Genomic DNA, 9574 nt, shown 5'->3' with positions numbered 1-9574 from the left:
ATTTACCTTATATTTATATTTAATCTTAACAAGGGATGATCATATGGAGAAAAATGTTAAATATATTATTCCTTGTCAAATATGCATTTCATATTCATGTTTGTTTTATAAACAATGTGTACTATGTAATTTCTACAAATAAGTTGAGCATCTTTATTTATTTTAATAGGAAAACCCAATTGTTTCCTACAAAACCACCTCAAACATGACCTGGCCCCATGATATGTGCATTGTAAACCAACCCAAGAACCATTTACACTATACATCATCACTATCATGTATTAAGGCGAATTGGGCACTTTTACACCATTTGGCTCGTTCTTTTGCATATTTGTGTAGGGATCTCATTAGCTAGAACAGATATAAGAAGCAACCAATTTTATCCACTCACTAGCTCAAGTTTTGAGTTTTTCAAGGAATGTGTACCAAACTAATGCCTTTAATTAACTCATGAAAGTTTTAAGGTAATTCACTTGTAAATTTAAGGCTGACTAGTGTAATTCTTATACTCACGGGTCAAATTTTGTGTTTTGGGGTGTTATACCTGAAGGTGTTAATCCTGAGTTGGTTCACATGTGAAATTGGTTGGATAGAGATTAAAGGTGTTTGAAGATAAAGAGATTTGTTTGAGTTTGAATTTGCATGCTTAGTTTAAATGGTTAGGGTTATCAGTTTATATTTAATTAATAGAGTTTAAGTTAGATTAGGATTATGTTATTATGGCTAGAAGACATTTTACATTTAAGTTGATAAGATTCTTTACATTTGAATAATGGAACAACATTCGCCATGAATTGCTTATGCAGGCAAGGCGGGTTGCTTGATGTAGGTATCTTATGGCTTTCTTGTAGTTTAAAAACCCCATAAACCAGAAGCTGTAACCATCAACAGTCACTAACTCAACATAGTTGTTTGATGGCCTCTTCAAGTTCATACTCTCATTTACTCCATTAATCTTTCCTAACGGGATCGAAACCTACACATAATAATTAGCATGTCAATACACTATTTTAAATCTGATCAAAATATTAATAAGAATGCTTCTAGGTTATACCTTAAATTGGAACTTTAACTCCTTGCCTGTTGTAGAATATGTTTTGATGGACCTATAACTGCAAATTGCAACCCTTTCTGTAGACACAAAAAGTAAGCCTGCGATTGCACTGACCGTAGTGTATAAGTAGCATTGGAAACCCTGCAACAGTTTCTCTTCCTCTTGGATAATAAAGTTTTTCTTGAACATCTTATCTTGGCTGCCAAACTGAATGATTCTGGCACCATAACTCAACTTGCGTTTCGTAATTTTAATTAGCTTACGTCCTATACTCGCTGCATATGCCAAAAATACGAACATTATAAGATAATGATCACAAAAGTATAGCCATTGTGTAGATAGAATATTAGAGCAAGATAATTAATTACCATAATTTATAATCAAGACTGCAAAACTATTTTTCCTCTTTGCGCCATTGATCTTCGAAGAAGTCGTAGAAAGAGTGTAATGAACCTTATAAGGTTTGGACAAATTGTAGTCCCTTTGTTGATCTGATAGGAATTCCAGTAACATGATTTAAGGATCTGGGATGCATATTTTGACAGATTGTCCTGATTTGGTTGCCTAGCACTCCTGCCATAGCTTATAATTCAAGTGTAGTTAGTTCTGAGTTCTGAAGCTCGGTGCTAATTAAGTTGCTGGATAATGTGTTTGTAATGATCATGGAATTTTATAGGCATATAAAGATGGTAAATTAAAAACTTCTTGTCGGGCGGGTCAGCGTTGTCTCATGCATGCTTACTGGTGGTTAGACATGAAGTCATAAAAGATTAATGGTTGAATTTTAGTGGGACAAAGAAGATCATGGTCTGCAAGCTAACAGGTCACATGGATATTAGCTAACCTGGCTAAGGAATAGAAGTGGTGATCAAATTGCTACACTTATTATGATTTGATTGAGTTGTAAAGTAGCCGAAAGGGGATCTTTATTAATTTATATGAAACAGTTTTATAGGATCTTATATGAAACTTTATTCACTGTTTGTATGCCGGATATTTTAGTGTTATTTGATTAACTTGTCGATGGAGGAAATAACGTTATGAGATTAAACGAGTTAGGTGATACGGGAGTGCGGGCTTGTTTAACAATAATATTATTTGGGCTTTGTTATTTGATTTTATACTTGGGCTTAAGCGTAATGTCAAATGGGCTTTTATTTATTTATTTGGGCTCATGAGGGAGGATTTGGATTATATTAAACCATGTTTTTTCGTTCCCTGGAATCTGGATGATAATATAACTTCATTGAATATAGACGGTTACTTCTTCTCTTGTTCTTCATCGCATTCACAGAATCAAAATCCAATCCATCTGCAGAAATTCTCTATCTTATCCGATAAATCATTGTGTGTAACCCACAAATAGGTTTATCTGATAGTGATTACACAATTCAGAGAATAATCCAGGTTGTAATTTCTTCATCTTCAATGATACAACCAGGTTTGTTTATTTGTTTAATTGGTTGATTTATTGATTATAGACTACACATATATACAACAAAGATAAACCTATTTGGGTTAATTTGATTATTAACCCTCAATTGGACGGTTGTTAGACTTCTTGTTAGACGGTTGTTAGTCTATTTTAATCACATGATTTGCTACTATCATGAATTATTATTTGAACAATTAATTATAAAATATATTTTGGGTCCCATTGAATAAACTATGAATCAGTACTAAATTGTTTTGATTCCATAAAAATTTGGTATTGGGTTCACCGAATGCAATAATGAACCAGTTATCACTCTAAATTTAATTTGTTTTGGGTTTCAATTGATTCCACTGATTTCTTTTTAATGCGTATATAATTAGTAAATTGAAATATATTTTCTTGAAAGTAATATTGGTGCCAATATACTTTTGGCCACTGATTTTTGGTTTTGTTATATTGATTTTGACCAACTGATCTAACTCCAATTATATTAATTTGTGGTTCTTGAATAAATCCGGTACACAAGTTCTCTATGTAATATTCAGAACTGGATCAAGCATATAATATGGGATGTGCTTTGCTATTAGCATGTTAATAAGTTGGGAGCCATCTCTGGTTTATTTTGAAAAAAAAAATCCATATTATCCGTGGGGTTACAAACAGTTTTGAGACATAGATACTGATTATTATTATTATTAATCAAGCAACTGTTTTCTTGATTCCAAATTTATCGATATAATATTAAATATGGTTTATGTGAAAGCCACAATTGGTTTTGATTAAAAGAAGGTGCTTTTGCATATGAAAGTCACTAATGTGTTTTCCTACTAATTTATCTTCTTCTATGATGACTGGAAATAAATGAGAGTATAACCAGGACAAAGATTGTTTCACAAAGAAGCCAAAGATGCCTTTTTGGAGATGTGCTAAATCAAGACACTTAGGGGGTGTTTGGTAGAGGGATTTGATTGGGGAGAAATGGAATTAGAAATATTTCTTTTGTTTGTTTTTCACTTTTCATTTCTATTTCTCTTTCTATTTCTCTAAAACTAGAGAATTCCATTTCTCTTTAAAACAAAGAGAAATCCATTTCTCAGCAGCCTCCTCATAGCATGTCATCACCTCGTCTCCGGCCACCACCTCGTCTCCGGCCGCCACCTCGTCTCCAAGTCTGCAACCGCCACCCCGTCTCCAAGTCTGCAACCACCACCCCGTCTCCGCCGTTCGCAGTGGTGAACACAGAGATGGTAACCGGTTGTAGGTTGCAGGTGGTACGGGTGAACGGAGATTAGGGTTTCAAGTGGTGGTTCGTGGTAGGTTAGGGTTTTCAGATGGTCGGGTGATTGTGGTCGCAGGTGGGTGACAGTGGTGGTGGAAATCGGCGGTGGTCGCAGGTGGCTTCTGATTATCATCATCATCATCGCCACCACAACCACAACCACAAAATCTCCAAAGAGGCAGTGATGACAGATCTGAGTCTCCTTTTTCTATATCTTATTAATTTCTTGTGTACTGTGGTTGAAGAAGGGGATTTGGTGGCGGCAGCCGGTGGTGGTGGGCTGTGGTTGAAGAAAGGGCTGTGGTGGTGGTGCTGGTGGTGTGGGGCTGTGGTGGTGGGGCTGTGGTGGTGGTGCTGGTGGTGGTGGGGCTGTGGTGGTGGGGCTGCGGTGGTGAGTGGTGTCAGGTTGGGTGGAGGTGGGGCTGTGGTGGTGGGGCTGTGGTGGTGGGGCTGCGGTGGTGAGTGGTGTCAGGTTGGGTGGAGTATGGTAGAGTTCTCTGTTTATTTTCTCATGTACCAAACAAGAGAAATGATTCTCATTCTCCATACCAATTCTCTTTCTCTACAATTCCATTTCCATTTCTATTTTCTCTCCTTTTCCATTCTCTGTACCAAACACCCCCCTAAAAGAAAAATTGTCTGAGTTGAAGTTGTGGGTAGAAACAAGCCCCTTATGGTGGGTCCAAGTGGGTTGGTAGACCCAAATGCTTCATAAGATACTTTTTAAATTTGACAAAATTTATCAGTTTTGTAGTCGATTCAATTAATGAATCGGGACATGTTAATATTGTGTAAAACATAAAAACTAGATTTGATTCAAAGAAATGAAATTTATTTTGTAATTTAAATGAAATAAAATATTATTAAAACATTCATCCAGATGATACACACATGATGTTGATGGGCCACGACCCAAGTAACATAAGCCCATTAGAGGTATACAAGTCGGGGAAACCCGTCGGGTGTGAAATAAACGAAACCTTGGTTTTGGGCTTGTTATTGGACTTAAAAGTTTACTGGTTTCTAAATATAATTCGGTTAAGAATTATGTATCGTTTATTTCTGTATCCTTTCATGTACAGGATAACATGCTTGAATGGTGTGTAGACTGGGGTGCTATGAGTCAAGTATGCACGGATCTAGAATGGTTTGAAGAATTTGAACCATGATGTGCTAAAAGTAGTTATTAAATTATTAACTAAATAAACGTTAATCTAGACACTAAGTAATAATTATAGACTCTTAACTTAACTAAAACTACTAACCGGCAAGTGAACCGGTCGACTCTAGTATAGCTAAGTAAGTCCGGATATCGAACCCACGAGACTCTTTAAATTACGTTAACTAGCTAAATTAGACTTAAACTACAGATATGACTATTTATTTATCATTTTAAAGGGGGGTTTAACTAAAAACTAAGATTAAACTAAAATAGAACTAAATACGACTCAACTTAGAACTTAGACTTAATTCATATGATGATAGATAAACCGTCTGGGCTAGAATCCCCAAAGTTTTAGTTATCACTTAATCGAAAAATGCTTGTTATGGAACTGGGATCATAAAATATTCACTTAAAAGAAAACCCGAACAGGACCCCTGACCCTTTTTAAGAAGACACCTATGGATTTCTATAAGTTCTTAAACACAACAGTTTAATTAGACTCGCTTACGGTCACTAATTTATTTTATGACAAGTACCTCTATAAGAAATCTTACCTTACAGCATAGAAATCAAAGGTAGTTTAAAGTGTTCGCTCGACTAGATAAACAAAGCTGAAAAATCAAACCTAGACGGACTCCTTACGAAGAACTAAATCTAGCAATCTTAATCAACCAAGACTTATCATATAATCTATCACCTCTCAGCTACTTAGATTAGCAGCACACTTAGGTCAACTTGATCCATTAATATTGTTCCTATGGTTTTATTGCAAATCAACCACAAACTAGTAAAAAACACACAGTAGATGACCTAACAGAATCCTATTATGTGACAGACAATCACCAAGGAAACTGTGAAACAATAAAACTCGTCAAACAATCCTAAGCACACATATGCATCGAATGAATAACAATAAACCTTTTACTTAATCATAAACAATAACAAAAACAAAATCCAAACTAAAATCCAATGTCAACAAAAGTTCATCATAACCTAGGCAGTTTGAGCGTTTAGCCAACAACAATACTCAAGAACAAACCAAAATAAATAAATTTAAATAATGAGTTCATAACAAAAACAATAGATTTGAACCGAATAATAATGATGTTTGGATGAGTTGGGGTTGAACCCAAAAAGTCTCTGCTCGAACCAAATCTTCCTCTCCCTTTCAAAACCACTTGCCTTCTGTCCACGGCTGTAGGGTTGTCTCTTTTTCTCCTTTTTTTTTAAGGTTTTTAACCCTTTTGATTCTCCACCGTCACAAGTAATTCAATTAATAAAATTCACGGCCCATTTAACTTCTTCAACGAGCTGACTAGCTTTCTTTGTTTTTATATTCTATGCTGGCCCACTAATTTCTTTTCCAAAATAATCCCAAGATCTCTACGAGTTTGGTCCTGTAATTATGTGAAGTCAACAAACAATTAATTCCTATATAATAAAAGAGAGCATCTAACATTTATCATATTAATTCATTTAACGAAAATAACTGATACAACTAACTTTTAATTGTTTTAACGTGATGCTCTAGCAAAATTTTATGGTTCTTTATGTTTTATTTATTTGTTACAATTATATGATTTAATTCAAGATATTAAATATTATTTATAATTATATGTTGAGATATGACCGCTTAACTATTAAAATTTCTTTGTCTCTACTTTAGTAAAGTACCCGATTTTAGCTCATTATCTCTTAGAAACTTAAAAATCCACATATGAGCCAACTAAGAATAATATGCAATAAAAATCTAGTTCAAAAGTACTCAAAAGTGTAAGAAATATTTATATAATAATATATGTATTTTAGACCATATCAAACCAATTGAAGATGGATCTGTACTTAGGATGAGAAATGTAAAAGTGAGACTTGTATTTACTTCTGAAAAACATTTGTTTTGGATTATGTGTTGTATGTTCTAAGGATTTAAAAGAGCTTCTTGTTTGGGATTTTGTTTTAACTACCTATGGTTTTAAACTGGTCAATGAGTCAGATAAGTTTATCTTATCTCAACATGAAATCTTTTGAATTTGGAAATATGTGTAATGAAGTTTTTAAACTTAATATTAATGTCCCGCTTACTATTGAATTTGTTTATATGCCATCATCATTTCATAGTAGGGTAGATTATGTTTATATATTGCATTATTGTGACATGCCAAGTTAGGTCATGTGAATTATTTTAGAATGAAAGAGATTTCTAAAATGAATTTAATGCCAGTTTTGATATGCCATACATGTGAATTAACTTGTTCATTTAGACTTATGGGATTTTCATAGCATGCCTTCACTAGGTAAATAAGAAATTATTGTTTTCTAACTTTGAAATCAAGGATATCAAAGGCATATGTGATCCTTTGTATAAGGATTAAAGGAGTGGCAATGATAAAATCATGACATAGTCTTAATATGTTGAGAAAGCGTTGAAGAAATTTAATTATTTCAGTTGTTCTCTTATAAGTACTACTATAGATCCAAGTGTTAAGCTTATGGATGGTTGATGTATGTTATGATTAGCACAAGGACTGACATAGTTTATGATGTGGGTTAGTTGAGAAAATATGCTAGTAATTAGTATTGCTCAAAACTGACAAACAGTAAACAGATAGCTTAAGTACCTGAAAGAAACCATGAACTATGGTTTGTGTTGTTCAAATTTTCCTTCAGTTTTAGAAGGGTATTATGATGCAAGCAGTATAACTAAGTGGAAGTGTATTATTTTTAGGGAATGTTTCATTTCTTAGGTAATTAAGGAATGAATTTGCATCACTTAACAATGGAATGTGAGTTTCTAGCATTTGCAATGACTGATAAAGTGGTTAAATGGCTAAGAAATTGGTATTATAAAATTCCATTGTAGTCAAACTGATATCACCAAAATCTATCAGGTGGGGATAGTGCTGACTATGGATTATAGTTAGACGTATGATGGAAAGTCTAGACGGTTATATAAAATTCGTATGAGCTCATCATGCAATGTGTGATATCTGTTGAGTTTGTAATATATGAGTATAATTTGGATGATGATCATAGAGTTAGGAAGAGACCTCGTGAACATATCAGTCATGGGAATGGGTTTAAAGTTCATACGTTAATATCATATGTCAGGACACCCAATTCCCATCTAATACAACGTTAGATGCTGAATTCAATGTGGAAAGCTTGTCATATAGATAATGGAACACAATATCATGAACATCCCAAAGTTTGTGTTCAGACCGCGAGATAATGTAACATCCGCATTTCTGAAAGTAATGTATAGCAGAAGTTCTTACTATTAACTGTGTGTCGTTAGTTTAATTGTGTGCGTGTTTATATTGGAAAAGGATTGGGGTTGGTATGGGAAATGGGTGGTGGGGCCCATAGCCCCCTATATAAGGTCATTCCCCCATCCTTTCACCATTTCTTCCCCACCACACACACACTAGAACCCACACTTTCTCTCTAAACCCGAATCCATATCCGAGCTGAAAAGAAGGGAGAATCTCGTGTATAAACATCATACAACAACAAGAAACACCACCAAGATCCTCGAGTGGTCAGATATGAACCCGAACCCAAAAACAAAAAGGTGAGTTCGGCAAAAAGGTTACGTTTTGTGGTTAAGTTCGACATGCAAACTGATAGAACGATAGATCGGGTTGTAGAGCGTAAGAAAAACATAAACTTGGTAAGTTATAAACCCACGGGGGTGTTATAGGACAAAAGATGATGTTCGGACCATGAAAAACACGGGTATACAAAGTTGGTACGACCCAAAACCCATAAAAAGAGTAGAATCGGGTCCTAATGAAGAGTCTCGGAGGAAAATGGTAAAAATGAAGTAAAAAGGGGTTTTTCGCATGAAAAAGGGCTTCGCATCGCATGCCATGCGAAATCCAAGAATTTCGCATCGCACGCCATGCGAAGCGAAACCTTCCCATGCGAAGCGAAACTTCCCATGCGAAGCGAAACTCCATGCGAAATGGCCATGAGAAATTTCATGAAATCCATTTTCTGATGCGTTTTTGATAAAGGACCTGTTAACAAAAATAAAAGTTTTCCCCTTGGACCCTACTAGGGGCTCAACCCCAGCCAGGGGCTCTGCCCCTTGGACCCTACTAGGGGCTGCCGCCCCTAGACCCCGCTACCAAGGGCGCTGCCCCCGGACCCCCGTTAGTTGAGGGTTTCAGTAATGTAGATGTATGAGGTAGTAGTGATAAATAATTGACACTCGTTATGTGTTGCACAATTAGCCGCGCACAACTAAGGAAGGGCATTACTATTAACGGTGAGAGAAACCGGCTTCAGGTGAGTTCTAGCCCCATATCTCTTGAAATGTTTTCAGGGCTGTGTGCATGCTTGTAAGACTAGTAATATATATATATATATATACACGTGTATGATTAATATGAATGATTGTTGCTAGAATGAAAGAAAGTTGTAAGAACTTGTATGTGCCTAGCTGTTAACTTAACGTGATTGAAAGAGTCAAGTAAGAATGTGATGTAAGAGTCGGGGTGACATGCCCTTATGATACCTGGGCAAGAATAGTAAGAGTCTGATGTAAGAGTCGGGGTGACAGGCCCCTATAATACATGGGCAAGAATAGAGTGGCCGACTCTATGATTAGGGCTGGCAATTTATACACGAATACACGAC

The 9574-nt window shown here is 35.5% G+C and overlaps 1 pseudogene; it reads right to left on the bottom strand.

The window, feature by feature from the left end:
- Positions 1–709: 709 nt before the first annotated feature.
- On the bottom strand, positions 710–1589 carry LOC143558170 (GEM-like protein 7 pseudogene; annotated as a pseudogene).
- Between the last annotated feature and the right edge of the window lie 7985 nt (positions 1590–9574).

This window comes from Bidens hawaiensis, unplaced genomic scaffold, assembly GCF_021521415.1.
Source record: "Bidens hawaiensis isolate Kalapana, Puna unplaced genomic scaffold, B.hawaiensis_p1.1 tig00019341_1, whole genome shotgun sequence".
Classification (NCBI taxonomy): domain Eukaryota; kingdom Viridiplantae; phylum Streptophyta; class Magnoliopsida; order Asterales; family Asteraceae; genus Bidens; species Bidens hawaiensis.
Note: the sequence above shows the minus strand (reverse complement) of the source record. Positions and strands in the feature narration are given on the sequence as shown.